This window comes from Hyposmocoma kahamanoa, unplaced genomic scaffold (genome assembly GCF_003589595.1).
Source record: "Hyposmocoma kahamanoa isolate Upper Pololo Valley unplaced genomic scaffold, ASM358959v1 63, whole genome shotgun sequence".
In the NCBI taxonomy this organism is placed as follows: domain Eukaryota; kingdom Metazoa; phylum Arthropoda; class Insecta; order Lepidoptera; family Cosmopterigidae; genus Hyposmocoma; species Hyposmocoma kahamanoa.
The window spans coordinates 18,704,794-18,715,284 of record NW_020653851.1 but is presented as its reverse complement, the minus strand read 5'-3'; the positions used below and the strand labels follow the sequence as shown (position 1 = coordinate 18,715,284).

Below are 10,491 nucleotides of genomic sequence, written 5' to 3'. Positions count from 1 at the left end.
TGTACGTATCTTTTTTCTGTAATATTATTTTTTTAAATTTTGTCCACGTATATAGAAACAATAAATTATATCTTAGTTTAAAACACTAACAAATAGACGTATAACAAACCAAAGTGGACCATCTAATGAGTTGAATAAAAAAAACTGATCCTGTTTTATGCTGATTTACTTACTACATTAATATATTACTTATTACAGCAATCAACACGTACTTATTATGTCCATATCTTTTTTCTGTAATGTTACCTTTTAAAATGTATCTATATAGACACAATAAAACAAAAAAAAACCTTACTTTGAATAATGAAAACAAAAAAACTGAAAAAGAAATGTTTCCGCCCGGGATCGAACCGGGGGCCTTCTGCGTGTTAGGCAGATGTGATAACCGCTACACCACGGAAACTTACAAACTCATTTCAAAATAAGCGTACATATATACATTAGTGAAAGTATACCTTGTGTGTACACATATCGACTTAAAATTAGATCGAGCTTATCTGATGTTATAAATATGTAGTATTTTAAATGTCAAGCAGTATCTATGTCAACTGATAATAATTCAAATCAGAGAAATAAAATATTTTTTAGGAAATGAAACTGTTTTTCCGGATTTAAATCGCGTATATTTGTTTTTTCAAACAAACCGACGAATTCAACAAGTCTGCAGTCTGCGAGCGTGTCATGGATAAAGCTACACATTCAATGAAGTTTGACAAACCCCAGGTCCTTGCAAAAGAAGTCCGTTATCTACCCAGGATGCTGCGAGAGGCCACTGAAATTAAAAAAAACATCCTAATTTCAACAGGGAAGATGGTTTTTCCGTACCACCAGTTTGGGACCCAGTATTTCCTCTAATGAAAAATCTCAAACAGACATAAGACTGCAGTACTAATTACTATGTTTTAATTTATTCTAATTTCTATTATTAATTAATAATAAATTGAACTTAATAAAAATTCATTCAATAAAATAATTTGTTAAACTTAATGTAGCGTAAATTGGAATGTTTTCTTTGTAAAATTAAAAATAAGGTATTTAATTAATAACTATTGTAACTATAGTGAAAAAATAGGGTGGTTTGCATTAATATTAGACATAACTGGTTGAAGACTGTACCACCTCAGTCAACCGTGACCATGGGACCTGTAAAGGGCCCGAAACGTCGGTTTGTTTGAAAAAACAAATATACGCGATTTAAATCCGGAAAAACAGTTTCATTTCCTAGGTGTAACAATAGCGAAAACCTAAGAACAAAATTTTTTTTTTATTATTATTTTTGTACATATTTTATATATTTTATAACACATAATAAACGTATTTTATAATAGTCTCGAAGTGTATTTTATTTGGACGTTATATTACAGTAAAACATTGAAAAGATTATAACTTTTGTTTGTAAAAAAGACTGTCCTCAAAAGTTTGCTTACCTATCCACTTTCGCTCTGGAACTATAACTAACACGCATATGAAAGTCCTCGTCAAAACTAATCATTTTGTGTGCAGGGCTGCTACTGTACACTGTCTAGGAGTTCCTCTAACTAGTCTGCCATTTCCATCATAATAAATTAGCTCTAGGTCGCTGCCACTATGCCCGTCAACCTGAGATATAAGTTGAAAACTCCTATATGCCTATAATTTCACCAGTACCCTTACCCTTCCAAACCGGAACGAATATTGCGTTTAGATTTGGAAGGGTAAGGGCTTACATTACTGCTTCGGAGCGTAAATAGGTAAGATGGCAGTAATGCCCTAGATGAACTCATTCACAAGGAGCTCTACTGATACTAATAGAAAGTATCTTCAAGTTTATTCTATAAATTGACATTTAGGTTCAATTTATATTACGGTGGAACGGAATGGAAGCGAATTTTTGTAACGATATTGTACATAGCACAATGAACTCAATTGTGTAACGTAATGTGGTACAGGCAGCTTAGGTTTTGTATTTAGAATTGTAAGCATAATAGAGTGTTGATGTCAAACAGACATCTAGGAGTTCTGGACAAAGCTTAGAAATTGAATACTCGTATAAAGTTATAATTATGATATATCTAAAACTTGGCCATAACTATTTGCCACGCTAACACATCAGTCACTCTTCCAATCTTATCACTATACTCTCGTTATCGCACACACACATACATCCACATGCTTACATACACTATATATATATATACATATATTTACACACATATAATTACATACACACACACTTACACACCCAAATTTACAAACACACAATCATTTACTAACCAAACTAACACTGCATAAACAGCTTTTTTTATATTCTTTTATGTTCCTTTGTAAAACCTTAATATATAGATAAGTTAGTTACTACAATTGTCAATGTACTAGTACATATTTCAAAATAACAAGTATCTTCCAAGGGGTGGAGTCCTGGTGACCTGAAATACAGATCATACGTCTAGTTTAGGCACCAGTCTCCCACAGTATAATTTATTGTTTTATGTATTTTATTATGGATATTATGCCAATGTATTTTGTATATTGTGGTGAGAAATGAACTTATTATTAGTATTATTATTATTATTATTATCGTCGTTTATATTTATAAAACAACTCTCGCTACGCAAGCCCAAGCTACGTTCCCATGCTATAGTACAAACTAAACAGGAGCCAAAATCTTCCGCGGAAAGCGCGAGCATTCTCGGGTATGCAAATTCATTATGCTTTGTACAATATCATTACAAAAATTCGCTTTCATTCGTTCCGCCGCAATGTAAATTGAGCCTTAGGTATTTTAAACCTCCGATTTTACACCCGTTCCTTTACACGGAACAAATAGTCGTCATTTGTTGCATTAATGCGTTTAATTATCGACGTGCCTGTAACGAAACATATTAATTTTAATTGCTCTATTATGGCTACAATTTGTTAGTGGACAAAACAATTATTCCAACCGCTTGAGGAGGTTGAACCTTGATCTTGTTGTTAACGTTGTAATTATAAGTTTTACTAGGTGTTATTGTACAGTGTCGGAATCTTTATTAAGATCGTCTGTCTTGGCCTGTTTTCAAACCAAAGTTTAGTAAGTTTTCGTGTTTTAACTTCGTGTGTTTTAAAAAATGAGTTTTAAAATTAATTATTTATTTTATAAATACATTTAAATATGCAACATATTATGACCTAGCCGAATGACATTTTGTATTATTGACATGCTAAATGTTACGGGCTTGAGACATGGAAAATCGATTGTCTGATAAAAGAGCCCTATTTCTCGTATAGAAGTGTACATATGAAGACTTAAAAATCAAATATTGATGATCCAGCTTTAATATATGTTTTTTACTGAAAAGTATCAATTTTTAACAAAAAAAAACACGTTCCAAAGATTAATGATGCCATTAAACCGTAGATGTCTCGAAACGATGAGTTCTGGTTATAAATGATTGATTTAACTAGGATGACATGATCTTATAGGAATTGATGGATGATATTAAAGTATTGTTGTTAACAGGATATTTAGCAAAGTTTGAAGGAGAGGTTTTTAACATTTTTGCATGACATAACATCTTGCGATCATATTAATTTTGTAAACTTTAAAAAATAATGGAGTTCTTAGGGTTTTGCGATTGCTATAAATTGTAAATGAAAATATTTTTTTCGGATCTTTCAAAATCGGAAGTTTTTTCACACAAACCAACGTGTCGGGTTCTTTATGGTCACGGGCGACTATCACTAGACAAATCGACTCATCCGTAGAACAAAGATCTCCATAGTACATTTCGTTCGTTCTTCTTCGCTGTGGATGTTAGATAGACTGTTGTTCGATTTTATATTTCCGAAACAAAATAAGATATGTAAATTCTCAAAACACCTTTACATAGGCCTTTGTTTGAAGAACGAAATTCTTCTCGTAACGTACTTATCCTGTTTTCGCTATAAATCACATCGGACTCTGTTCTTCGGATGAGTCGAAATATTCGCGTTATTATTTTTATTCAACATTATGATGTTCTACTACCATGATATTTATATATTTTTAAACGACTTCATAAATGGAGGAGATTCTTATTTCGACTGTATTCTTTTGTATACATGTTACGCGATTACTTGGGTTGGGAACCGAAATCGATGATTCTCTTTTTGTTGGCAAGAGGGTACATTAGTATTTAGTCGGATTTCTATTCGAAGAAAATATTCCACCTCTAAGGGTGGCAAACTAGGGAATGAATTACAATAACATATTTTTTTTAATAAAAATGTTATGTTATTGTAAAAATCTAGTTTGTTATTATTAATAATACAAAGATAAACAAACAAAGACGAAGAAGAAAAATCGACTCGAACTGACTACCGCTCTTACCAATCGTGTGAGCTGATCTTATGTATTTCCCTATTTGTTTGCAACAGAAGTGCGATTCACGTAAGCTCAAGCTATCAAAATATCGTTCAAGTTACGTAGTCGTTCGATCGAAGTCCTATCCAAAATGGGTATTCACGTATCACTTGGAAGAACGTTAATATGAGTAGAATCGAAACGTAACGACTAATGAACGACATCTTGGATTGTGAAATTTGACATTTAGTCGTCGAAAGTCTATTGAAAGAACTGTCAAATTTTTTGCAGAATAACTATGACTTGTCGTTTAGAGTCAATTTAAGATCGATTAATATACCAGAATACGCTTTAATGACATTTGCATCGAACGACTTTAAAATTAGACTTGTTGACGTTCACTGTCATACGTGAATACGAAAAAGCAGTTCAACGACTAAATCGCTACGACATCGTAACGGTTTGATTACGTGAATCACCCCCGATCTTTGAATTGGGTTTAAATCAACGACTTCAATCTATAGAAAAAACATTCATAGCAACTACATGGTACAAACAAAACACTATCAACAGTGACAGTGTTATGTTTTAGTGTTGAATTTTGTCAAAGATTATCAATACCGTGGACAGACGTGACAGTCTACTGTAATATTGACTGTTTACAAATGCTATTTATCCATAGTTGGGAAATTAACGTAAAGCCTCTGGCAAAGTCGCTGTTAGTTGCACAACATATTTTATTTTGCTTTGACCCAGGGTCTTTCGCTTACTATTTATAATTATTATATATTACTAAAAAAAAAACAAACAAATTAAGTGAAAGCAAAAATATAGTCGAGTTGTTGAAATTATTGATGTTGTGTTATGTACTTTTCTTTGCGAAAAGGCAAAGATCTTTGGACCATGCAGCCTAGTCATTTCTTCACCGCACATCAATGAAACGTAGCGTGTGGAACGCTGCATCTAGTAAGCTAGTACATAGATATCGTTCGTTTAATTGGTTTTTCTTGCTGGCAGCACCACCTGTGACAAAACTTGTGAATAATATAAATACTGCTATAAATAAATAATTAATTTATAATTTATAGTCTTAGGCACACACATAGGCATATATAAATTTAATGTATTTTTTTTATTTCATTCATTCCTTCATTCCCCATCTATCATCTATAAAAATGTATTATTATTTATACAAACCTTTTTTTTGAAATACTTAAAATTATATGAATAAATTATAACGTAGTTAAACTTATTTGTCCTATTTTTAATTTCCATTATAAGTGTGATGAATGTAAGCCACATGATAGTAATAACAAACGTAGACAATTACAAACGTTCACAAGTAGGCAATTACAAACATTCGGGTCATTTAAGCGTTCGAATCTGTCCCTCCGTTGATAATTGCCCGCTTACCGGCCTAGTAACACAATATAAACCCCTTATGCATTGGATATATGCGGCTTATAAAAGGAGCCTTAGACGTACATGGTTAAGAATATCGCATTGCTATTAAAATAGTGTTATAACTCAAAATTAACGTAAAATTTGATTCTCTACACGTCAATAAAACCGTCGATAGGATATTGTAAGAAACAATTAAAATATAATAACTACTTAATTCAAAATGAGGCAAACTTTTCGTGTGCTAGTTCTGAACATAACAGTCCTTACTCAAAAATATTAAAATTACTTTTTCCTTTTGTATTTGTAAATATATTTAGCAAGTAGGAAATTATTTAGATGTCTGTAATAAACTTTAACTTACACATATATTTTAATAATCTTTCACGAGAAGTGAGTAATTCGTTTTTCATCGACTCTAAAAAAATACACTTTTTGAGTTAATACACTATTGTATTAACAGTGCCATATGTTAACCGCTCACGAGATACATGCAGCCGTAGACGCATACCACACCTGGAGGTGCCGGTGATGATTTTATACCGATTTATCGGATATCGATGTTATAACAGGTAAAAGAACTAATATTAATTGCTATTTCGGTAACTACTCTAGCAAACCATAAAGTTTTTAATGCCTGGGTCTGTCATTTAAAAAAAATAAACAACTTCAAAAATACGTCACGACAATCGTGTGTGTTATTGTTTGGGCTGGTGATTTCGGTGTTTATTTATTGAAAACATACCGTAAGTACCGTTTTTTAAGTTTACCCTGAATATAAATGTTTACAAACTATACTTTAAGGTGTAATTTCACGGTAAACGTTAGAACCACTCAAACGGAATATTATCATATTTATCCAAGTGCACCAATTCATTAGTGCTTTTTAAGTGCAGGATTTGCGGTGTATTACTGCATTTTATTTGAGATGTTTTTATTGTAGTACCGAGGGTATTTATTTAGCAATGGAGAATAATAATTTTTATTTATAACAACTTGTATTTAAACTGAATGCTTTTCTAATTTGCGAAACCAAATAGCCGCCATTTTGCGGTAGAAGGAGCGCATCGCGTGAGCGGTTTTAACGTCAACGTTCAATTGCCTGACTATTGAGATTGCAAAATACATGACGGTATTTTAATTATTTGAGACACCTCTCAGTTTTGCAAATCCATATTCCCGACAAGGACTTATGGAAAAGACGTTCAGCAAACCAGTTTCAAATTTGCGTAATAATTTTAGATCAATCAAACATTGTTTTAGCTTAGGGCACTTAATACTGAAAACGCATAGTGGCTCGAATTATATGTCCGGGAGTGTAATAACCCTGTACTTACAATGGCATCATCTTTCAAATTTTCCATATTGCTAATTTGTCTCAAACTACGGTCAACAAGTATAATGAATTCTGATATATTTACACCTAACCCGTGTTGGTGTCATGCTTGTGCTCAATTTGATACAGCGTGACACGGGTGGGCAATTTCATATTATTTATCGTCCGCTGAGAATTTATGATGCGCCTCAGGCCTTTATTAGGGGATTTTAGAAGCAACAGTTCAGTCGAACTGAAGGTTAGCAATATGTTTTTTATTAGGGTGCTGATCGATTTGCTGGATGGTAACATGAGTAACTTGTCAGGAATAGGTTGAGATTTAATCCCATTTCCTTTGGGAAACCGAATTGTGTCGAATCCAGTCGAATGTAATTTGCTTTTTTATAAAATCATTTTTCTCACGTAAGTGTGATCTACGAATAAGTAATAATTTTAATCGATGTGATTTGAAGTGTAATTTGCTTATCTAATGTCTATTGTGTTTATAAACACTTACAACACAACATACTGTAGTAGTTTATGTGACTGTTACACAATGAAAGGCATTATTAAAATACGAGTGTGGTTTTATGAAACGAGCCGACAAGTGAGTTTCATAAAAACATCTTATGAGTGTTTTAATGCCTAATTATGTACAGTTACATACACTGCTTTAACTAGACACATATTATAAGCTCTCTGTGACGTGTTCAGGAACCGCATGTTACGGCTGGCGAAATGGCGGCAAATAAAAACTTTTCTCACGCATGTCACACAATCGTAGTTTTTATTTTTAACTCATAGACAAACTAGAATCGGCTCCAACTATCATATCGTTCGATATCAACTGCCTCCGTGGCCGAACGGTTACCAAGCCGAACTGCCACGCAGAGGTCTGAGGTTCGATTCCCGGGCCGGGAGAAATATTTGTATAGCCTACATTTATTTATTTCGTGAGTTTGGGTGTAATTTGTGGTTGTCTATATGTGTGTCCATGGCACTCGCGACACAGGGTTTCCTAGTGCGGGGCTATGTTGAGTGCGTGCGTTATTATTATTATCAAGTAACGTGTGAAATTGTCAAAATTGTTTGCTATTGACATTTCATTTCGAATAAAACTTCATCTCGACTGATATTAGAATTGAGGTCCAATCAAATAATTTTGTTTTTCAGAGACGTTCGAAATTTGAATGTAATAATAATATTGAATTCGATGATAATATGAAGCAATAATAACATTTTCACAGATAAGAAACTTGTTCTAACAAAACTATCTATTAGCTGGTCGTAATTTGTGGTTTTTTATCACATCATAGAGGGTTTATGATATGTGTGTAGATAAAAAGTTTTCTTCTGATATGATATTTAAAGCTAATTTGACAATAGTTCATTTTAACCGACTTGAAAAAAGGAGGAAGTTTTCAATCCGACTGTATTTTTTATTTTTTTGTGTATACATGTTACGCGATAACTAATTTGTGGACCGGTTTTGATGATTCTTTCGTTGTTGGAAAGACGGTATCACAGACCAAATAAATTCTTTTCACTTCCGTGAAGGGCACTGTCCCATTTAAATTTGAACAAAATATTCTACCTCTATGTGTGGCAAGCTATGGGATGAATAACTTTTGAGGTCAGTTATTTTAGTACTCTGTACTGAGATTATCATTTTTGCTTTTATCTTTCTTACGTACGCTTAGAGATGGAAGGGTGAGAGCCTGGAGCTCTATAACACAGGTTAATCCTAGTATGGACACCAGACTCACAAATGAAATTATTATCAATAAGATTTAAGTTATTGAATATACAAACTTCCCATACTAACTTATGGCGCGCAGACTTAGTCACTTACAAAGATCGGGGTCTGTCAATGAGCAATGGAGCGCAGCATACTTGGTGTGAAACGGACCGAACGAATTCGAAACACGACCCTGCGCTCCCAAACTCAGATTGCTGATGTAGCCCAAAAAGCTGCGAAGTTGAAAAGACGTTGGGCTGGTCATGTCTGCCGCATGCCTGGAGACCTGTGGGCGAAGGTAACCACCCAGTGGAGCCCCAAAAGCGTAAGGCGCCGCGGCAGATCGAGAAAGCGATGGCGTGACGAACTGGACGCCTATGACAAGGGTTGGGTCCAGTTAGCTCAAGATCGGGATGCGTGGAGGGATCAGGAAGAGGTCTTTGCCCAGCAGTGGGATATATCAGGCTAATTGTAATTGTAACATGTAAAGACCAAAGGTCTAAGTTTCATTTCAGAAAAATAATAGACATTTTCAATTTTCGATAGTACTAAAAACGTCATGATATTATAGCAAAGTTCCGGATGTTTTCTAAAACAATAGACGAGATTCGGAAACAAAGTTTTCTGGTTCAGACTACAGTCGACCTATTACCCTGTGGAAACCAGTGAGTGAGGGTGGTTGCATTACCATTTTTATAGCGATGTGTCTGAGTATTATGCAGATTGCCGTTCGTCGCATAACGACTAAGGCGCGCAATGTATGCCGACAACGTGTAAATTGAGAAGAATTAGCGGTGTTGCCGACAGTTTGTAATAAGGATTTATTTTTTTAACAAGCACTGACAGGACAGGCATTTGCAGGTATTAGTAAGTAGTAGCTTTCATCGAAGAAAGAAAATATCTTTACGAAGAAACTTTTAGTATACTAGAGTTGCTAAAAGAGTTCATTTAGGAAAGTATTGCCACCGTATCTATTTCTTCCGCCAAGCGGTAATGTGAGCATTACTCTGCGTTTAGATTTTGAATGGATAGCTGATGAAATTACAAGTACATGGAAGTCGTCTATTCACGTCTTAGGATGACGGGCGCAGTGGCAGTAAACTTTGCGATTTAAAGCTGACTTGTTCGTTCGGTCACTTGGTACAAAATATTCATCATTTTTCTAATGTACTTTGATCATCGTCTCATCCGACTTGATCCATTGCTAGATACAAGCGTCCACTTTGGATTCAATTGACAAGCGTGTCAAGCAGCTTATAGGTGACTCAGAATTAGTACAGGCGAAGCTGCAAAGCCTTGAACACGGCCGTAAAATTGCCTGCTCATCGGTATTCTACGAATTAATTCCGCCTTCCCCTTTCCATCATCTACGGCTAATGGCTATGGAGTGGAATTCCCTGCCTGCAGACTTGTTCCTTGAAAGTTACAACTTGGACCTTTTCAAGGCAGGAGTAAATAGGCATTATTTAGGTGTCCATGCTCCATTGTCGACTTCATCGTCATTTTCTATCACTTGAGATGGACGTCAAATGAGCACTTATATTTTATTAAAAAAAAATAGTGATTCCGTTTGTTTTGTTTTTAATTTTAAAAAGTCCCCTAGTTTATGCCATGCACCACAATCCTGCGCTAGCCTCACTCATCTACGGCTCTCGTCTTTGGCAATGCCGTCTGCCCATCTCATTGCAGGACGTCTCACGTTTCTATAGCCACCTCTTGGCCACCATGCGGTTGTCA

At 34.6% G+C, this 10,491-nt stretch overlaps 1 non-coding gene across 1 annotated transcript; it reads right to left on the bottom strand.

Moving 5' to 3' along the window:
• Positions 1-330: 330 nt before the first annotated feature.
• On the bottom strand, positions 331-403 carry Trnav-aac. Its single transcript has one exon. It is a non-coding gene; the product is annotated as a tRNA-Val (tRNA).
• Between the last annotated feature and the right edge of the window lie 10,088 nt (positions 404-10,491).